We start from the raw sequence: 8,465 nt of genomic DNA, 5'->3' as shown, positions 1-8,465 counted from the left end.
GTTCCTTACATAAAAATAAACAACTTTTGTTTGAAACATTTTTTCGAAAAAACAATCATTTTCCCTCGAGAAAGTAAATAACCAGTCCTGTTTTTTTCGTTAATGCAAAATCCAACTATTTTTGTCCTTAAATTTAAAAAAAGTATAAATATAATTTCACAAGAAGTTTTAAGCCATTTTGCTTGTATGTCTTGTAGTGTTCACTACTAACGGTTGCTATGACAACGAATTTTATTTTCTTTAAAACAATGGTATTGTTATGTTCAACAATAAATAATCTTGCAACCCAATTTTGAAGCCGACACCCTCAATCGATTACGTTGAAATTTTGTAAGCACGCTGACTTTGAATGACATTGAATTTTTATGGTTGACTTGATCAAATTTTCTCTTCGCTTCCGCCATATTTTGTTAAATGGGGGGGGGGGGGGGATGTTATTACTCAATTTTAAAGCAGATATCTTCAACCGATTGAGTTGAAATTTTGTATACACGTTTAGATTTGATAACAAAACATGGTAAGGTTAGTGGCGTTATTATTTTTCCATCACTTCCACTATAATTGATTTATCTATAAATGATTCAGCTATACCGATTCTAAGGGACTTCTAAATTATAGAAAGATGCGATTTTGGACATTCGACAGAGACTTGCTTGAATTGAGGGTCAACCTATGCGCAGTACTATTACATGTAATCCTCGTGTGCGCACAAGCAATTTTTAAGGCCTACATGTGCGCAGTAACAAAATATAAATTTAGCGTATGCGCAGTTGCAAGATTCAGGATAAATGCATGCGCACAACTATAATTATTGATTAATCTGTGGGCACTTCCCGGATATAATACCCAAATATGCGCACTAACAAAATATAAAGTCCCTGTATGTGCAGTTGTAATATTCAGGATCAACCCATGCGCAGTATTATTACATGTAATCCAAATGTGCGCACATGCAATATATAAGGCCTACATATGCGCAGTAGCAAAATATTAACCAAGCTAATGCGCAGTTCTAAGATTCAGGTAAAATGCATGCGCAGAACTATCATTTGTGATTAATTTATGCGCATTTTCAATATTTAAGGACCAAATATGCCCATTTACAAAATATAGGGTTCCCGTTTGCGCAGTTGTAATATTTAGAATCAACCCATGCGCAGTACTACATCATGTAATCCACATGCGTGTACTAGCAATATATAAGGCCTATATAAGCGCAGTAACAAAATATAAATTCAGCGTATGCGTAGTTGTAAGATTCAGGATAAATGCATACGCACAACTATAATTATTGATTAATCTGTGCGCACTTGCCGGATATAATACTCAAATATGCGCACTAACAAAATATAAAGTCCCTGTATGCGCAGTTGTAATATTCAGGATCAACCCATGCGCAGTACTATTACATGTAATCCACATGTGCGCACTAGCAATATATAAGGCCAACATATGCGCAGTAGCAAAATATTAATGAAGCTAATGCGCAGTTCTAAGATTCAGGTAAAATGCATGCGCAGAACTATAATTTGAGATTAATTTATGCGCATTTTCAATATTTAAGGACCAAATATGCCCATTTACAAAATATAAGGTCCCTGTTTGCGCAGTTGTAATATTTAGAATCAACCCATGCGCAGTAATATTTCATGTAATCCACATGCGTGCACTAGCAATGTATTAGGCCTACATACGCGTAGTAACAAAATATAAATTCAGCGTATGCGTAGTTGTAAGATTTAGGATAAATGCATGGGCCGAACTATAATTTGTGATTAATCTGTACGTACTTCCAATATATAAGACCCAAATATGCACACTTACAAAATTTAAGGTCAATGTGTGCGCAGTTGTTGTATTCCAGATTATCCCATGCGCAGAACAATTATATGGGATCAAAGTGTGCGCAATACCAATATATAAGACCCAAATATGCGCACTTACAAAATATAAGGCCCCTGTATGAGCCGTTGTAATATTCAGGATCAATCCATGTGCAGAACTATTTTATGAAATCAAGCTGTGCGTATTACCCATAAATAAGGCCTAAATATTTGCAGTTACATAATATCTGTCTGTCCATATGCACATCTGTCTGCCAACACGATAACTCAAAAACGAAAAGAGATACTAAGATGAAATTTTTATAGCGTACTCAGGACGTAAAAAGTGAGGTCAAGTTCGTAAATGATCATTATACGTCAATTGATTTCTGGGTCTGTGGAACCCATCTTGTAAACCGTTAGAGATATAACAAAAATTTTAATGTAAAAAATATTCCTTATAAAGAAATAACCAACTTTTGCATAAAACATTTTTTCGAAAACATGACTGTTTACCCATGCGGACGCAAATTAGGCGTAAATTATATAGAATGCATTATATAATAATCAATATCAGTTATATGAAAAGGAAATTTTCATTATAATATTTATAAATAACACTATTTTGATGACATCTTGTTCGGCATATTTCTTGACGTACGAGGCTCAGTATTCAACAGTAATTCAATGTATGCATAATGGTGAGTTAAAATTGTTACAAACACTTTCAACTTAAATACTATTGCCTGGCAAAAAGAAGTGATATCCCACCAAAAACATAAATGTGTAAAAAGGCGTAGATGAATTCCAATAAACTCAATTACGTCAGCCCAAAAAAGTTGTGAAATCCCGTAGAGAAAAAAATTATTCGAAAAAAAATTATAAAAATGGCATAAATTTATTGAGTAACTTTTCCGTAAAGAAACATTAAAGTATTACATTAGCAACTTTTCGGTGACTTCATACCTACACGCACCTGTATAGGAGAACAAAAGATAATCGTTAACCCCCTACTATCTCCCTCCTCCCCTCTAATGTTATGACGTAATAATTTTTTCACAACTTTTATTAAACATCAAAATTTAAATTTAAACAATCAAAGTATTCTTTAGATTAAAGTCAAGCACCTACTTAACAAAGGCCTAATTTTTTTACTAAAGTACGAAAATTGTTGGTTTAAATTTCTTGTGTAAGTTTCTCCTTAGTACGTATTTATTTAATATTTTACTTCGCAAGTTTTCGGAATACAAAAAACGAATCTAAAAATAAAAAACTTGCGAAGTAAAATATTAAATAAATACGTACTAAGGAGAAACTTACACAAGAAATTTAAACCAACAATTTTCGTACTTTAGTAAAAAAATTAGGCCTTTGTTAAGTAGGTGCTTGACTTTAATCTAAAGAATACTTTGATTGTTTAAATTTAAATTTTGATGTTTAATAAAAGTTGTGAAAAAATTATTACGTCATAACATTAGAGGGGAGGAGGGAGATAGTAGGGGGTTAACGATTATCTTTTGTTCTCCTATACAGGTGCGTGTAGGTATGAAGTCACCGAAAAGTTGCTAATGTAATACTTTAATGTTTCTTTACGGAAAAGTTACTCAATAAATTTATGCCATTTTTATAATTTTTTTTCGAATAATTTTTTTCTCTACGGGATTTCACAACTTTTTTGGGCTGACGTAATTGAGTTTATTGGAATTCATCTACGCCTTTTTACACATTTATGTTTTTGGTGGGATTTGACTAAATACTATGTTGAAATTAAAATTTTTCTAAAATTAATCAAGACTTCTCATAATTAAAAGTGTGACTTATGGTACAATCTACATGATTTTGCAATCCATACATTAGATTTTATAATGCACCTGAAGTAATAAATCGAAGAGTATATTATACTTGATGATTCACTAAAAAATCTATAATACTACATAATTCGTAGAAGTCGTAATAATATTTGGAATAAACATAGATATACTAATTGTTTTTAAAATAATTTGACGTAGTAAGTAACTACATATTTATGTTACCGTAAAGTTATATATCCCTCTCAATGTACAATTCTTCTTAAAAGATGCGTTTTATTGAAATGCTTCTTATTAAAAGATACATTTTATTGAAATGAGATATCTCCTTTCTTTTCCATGTTTTTGAAAACATGCAATATCTACACAAGAGAGCAGTAAATAGGGCAGCAAAATGGACACCCCCAAAGTGCTCAACTTTAACCCCAATTTACATACCGATTTTTAATTCTCTTTCTCACTTTGGAGAGACTGTTAAGATGTTCATGCCATAAAAATTGTGAAAAGACATAAATCTTCGATATAAAATATTGGTAAGAAGATTGGAAAATTGACACCTTCAGAAGGACATCCTTGATACTAACTCAACCTACACATTGGGTTTCAACACTCTAACTAAATTAGGGAACGATATACCATTGATCAGACATCTTAATTACCTTACTTGGATAATGGTAATCCACTAGCGCACCAATCTCAGATAATATGAACAGCCATATGAACTTTAGGCCGACGGCCTATTTCGGTACTGTTCAGAATTTCGATTGACTTTTCGAAGATAACACTGTAATTCGGGTGCAAAGATTTCGCCAAAATATCTTATCAATAGTAACAAGGTAAATTGTTTCTGCCTTATTGGCATTGCAGACACGAATCACACTATGAACAGAACTCGTACAGAACGTACCAGTGGCCGGTCACACACTAAGGTTTTGGATCCGTAAGAGAGTGGTTTGCTAAGTAGAGGAGTATACTACACACCCATTGTCTACTCTACTAAGTACTATGGGTTGGCCACCTCTGAGTAGTATATCCTTGTTCGCTTACCATTTGGTGCTCGAAAGACAGCGAAGAAAAATTATTTATCTCTTACAGCGTCTCGGTAAATTACTTACACGTGGCTTCTAAGTGAGCTCCCGCTTAAAGATATTAACATTTGTCGTATTGGAAATCGCTGGCAAAAATATTTTCCGTACTTATAGTTAGATTATTTATAGTTTTAAATTCTTGGATTGATGATTATTTCTTGTATACTTCTGTTTGGTTAAAACGTTGACATTAAAAGCAGCCGACATATGTCGAACCGCCAGTATAGCTGCTTTAATTGTTCTTGGCATATTGGGGGTGTTGAAAATTAGAACGTAGATGGCTGTTTCCACGCCATTTCCGTCGCTTCTTTTTCAGGCGGCGGACAAAAAACCACACCCTGGAACAGCAATCAAAAGAGCTGCTCGCACATGAACTTTGCAGTCTTTTGTTGAAACATGGTTTTTCTGTGCAAGTTGCTACTGGAAGTTGCGACCATCGGTATTATTTAGAAAACAATCAATTCAGATATAATATTATGGTCATTTAAACAGAAATATCTTATAAATGTATATTATTGCATGTAATTACAAGTAAAATATCGTACCTACTACATAAATAAGAAGATATCTGTTTTTATGACACAGAAAAATTTAATTAAAAAAAAAAAGGAAACTGATGAAGAAGTTTTGTGAAGAAATTAGCAGCTGGTATGCAATACACCAAAATATTACTACCTATACAAAGAAATAATAAAAACAGTAAAAACTGTAGACACACAAATGTTATAAATAACAAAAAAATACATATATACAATGCAACAACTAACAACCTCGCCGAAGGCATACCAAGAACTTTTAACTTAACAGTCAATAATAATAATACTATCTATAGGTATATATAAGTGATGAACTAACTAACCAATGATCCATATAACCAAAATATTAAGTATGTTCTTTATAAACGATTTTAATATATCAAACTGACCTTTATGCAATACATACTATGTTTTAATTGGTCTCCACTTCATCCATTAACTTTGTATCCTAAAAAGGACCTCGGTTTTTATTTGATGTATTTTTTTCCATTTTTTTGTCCATCCAATAGTTAGGGAAAATTAATTAATTAAGATTATAACTAAAAGCGAAAAGAATTAATTAATTTATAAATATTTTTGCTACAATACACTTACGTTTTATAAGTGAGATGTTTTCTGTTTTAATCAGTTATTTTGTTATATTTATCAAATTTATTTAAAAAATAACATTTTTTATTCTTATTTTATGCATGATTTAGTTAATTGTTCAGTTTTTTTTTTTCAAAAGATATTAAACTTGAAAACAATTACAAATTCTTACATTAATTTATCTAATTGGAGCTTTCTTATTCTTAATTGTTAACTTCTAAACACAATGCATCTACAAAAGGGCATATAGAAAAAAAAAAACATTCAGTTATATGAATGTTAGGACTATAATAAATAATCGTGAATATATATACGAACATGTTTTATTAGACTAGATATTAGACTATAAAAAAGAGACAAAACACACCATTAAAATTTTACTATTGTCCTTTTTAATCGATAATACATTTCTTTTATCCTGCCCAAAATGAATCCTCCAAAAACACAAAAGTTGAAACACAGATGAGCAAAAGACTTAGAATTCACATTTTCTGTGATAAAACTATTGTGGATATTATTTTGGAATCTAAATGTTTTAAGAGGAAATTTCTGAAATTAAATTTTATGCTATGATATCTAAATCTTTTAAACGAATTTAATATTAAAATGACAATTTTTTGTTCCAATTATCTATTTTAAGAAAGCGTTACGTCATTTAAGAACAAGAACAAACTTGATAAAATGAGAACCATTGCACAAACATCATAACCGATGTAAATGTTTGTATGCATATATTCAAAACCTATATCATCCATGGACAGACACGTACATGTCAGAGATCCGACCCGATCATTGCAACGCCATGCCATGCCATGCCGATACAAATATAAGGCATGTTTGTGTACACAATATAGTATATCTCTACACCTGTCATATGTTATATTTTGTCTTCCAAGTCTTCATAATTTATGTTTTGTACCTATGCATACCTACATATAGGTAGTGGTAGTACTATGTCTTGTTTTTTATTGTTCTTACACTTACACTACACTTACATAGTATTATCTTTTTCGGAATTATATAAGAGAATCTGTAGTACCTAGAATCAAAATTGACATTTATATGTTGCTATGTTAAGCTATGCATTACAGTATTACTATAGGAATTATCTCTGTTATTCCTCAATATTATTGGGAATTTAAATATTAAACATTGATTGATAAAAACATGTGAACAATGGTAAATGATGTGTTATTCATAGTATAAAAGTATAATGAACCCTAATTTACCTGGAATCACCCTAACTGTTGTTCATAGAGTCACTCTCTTCAACTTTAATCGATACAGATTACTCTAGTGAATAACGTCATAAATTGTTTAGTTTTTTCGTCAAAATTGAATTTTTATTCGAAAACAAAATCACATTGATTGAAAATCATTTTACTTGCATTATGATAAAACACCTTCATTTCAACACAATTGCTGTCCAATAAATAAGAATATCTACTTTCTAAAACTACAAAAAGATTCAAGGTATATTTAACCATTGAGGTACCATATCTTACCCTATATGTTTGCTATTTTACCTACCTCGGTCTGCTTTCATTCAAAAATACGTTTGTACACCACCAGAAATACAATAACAATTTTGGATCCCCTTTTTATTAAAATAATTTAATATTTTTATAATTGTGTAAAATGTAACAACTTAGTAACCATAAATGCACTGATTTTTTACTTCATCCGCTCAAAAATAGGTTGAAAATATTATACTAAAACCAACGAGATAGGCAAGAATAAAAAACTTAAGGGTAGACGAAAGTCAAAATAGTTTTATGAGTGTAAGTTACTATGGCGGCTTAGAAGAGCTTCGGAAGGAAGAAGAAATCAAAAGAGCTTCGTTTTGGAAATCTCCTCCACCTAATCATCGAAAGTTGGTATGAGATATCAATGATCATGCAGATTTTGCGAGGAGAAGTCAGAAATGATAAAGTTCATCGCTACATTCCCTACAGGGAACCGGCGGAATGAAAGATATCGTAGCTGAAAATATTCTGGGCCATGTTCGCGTCGTATAGAAGGAATACAATCGATTTTTCAGATCGCAGTGTAATACAAACTCTATAATTAGTTAATTCAGTAATTTATTAAAATCATTTATTCCATAACCAATGTATTATCAAAGAGCGAAACATCGAGGCTAAAAGGAAAAAATTTGTATATTTAAAAATTGTTTGTAGAATAAAAATTCATAAAAGAGCATTATCCTAAATAAGTTATTATTTTATACTTTTAAATATCTTTTTGTTTCTCTTTAGTGTTTGCCGATTTTGTAACATGGATTATTTTCAAAATTCATGAAATATCTTTATTAATCCAAGTTTCCATTTCTTTGTATTCATAACCTGAAATTCTTGACTACGTACGGGCTCAGAACACAATCACGCCCTATGTGACCAAAGATAAACCATCACTTTCTCAGGTTCTTCCTAATTTATTTGCTTATTAAAGAATAATGTAATATATTAACAAAATTATTTGATTGGGCTGAGTGAATGGAAAGTTTATTGTAACTTGGAATTAATTTTATGGAATCAATACGCATGTACACCATTTTTCAAAATTAGGCTGCATAACTTACTAATTTATGATATTCGTTTTTTACGTTGGGAATTTGATAAA

The sequence above is a fragment of the Chrysoperla carnea genome, chromosome 1 (assembly GCF_905475395.1).
Source record: "Chrysoperla carnea chromosome 1, inChrCarn1.1, whole genome shotgun sequence".
Lineage (NCBI taxonomy): Eukaryota > Metazoa > Arthropoda > Insecta > Neuroptera > Chrysopidae > Chrysoperla > Chrysoperla carnea.
The sequence above is the reverse complement of the archived record's forward strand: the minus strand, read 5'-3'. Positions refer to the sequence as shown.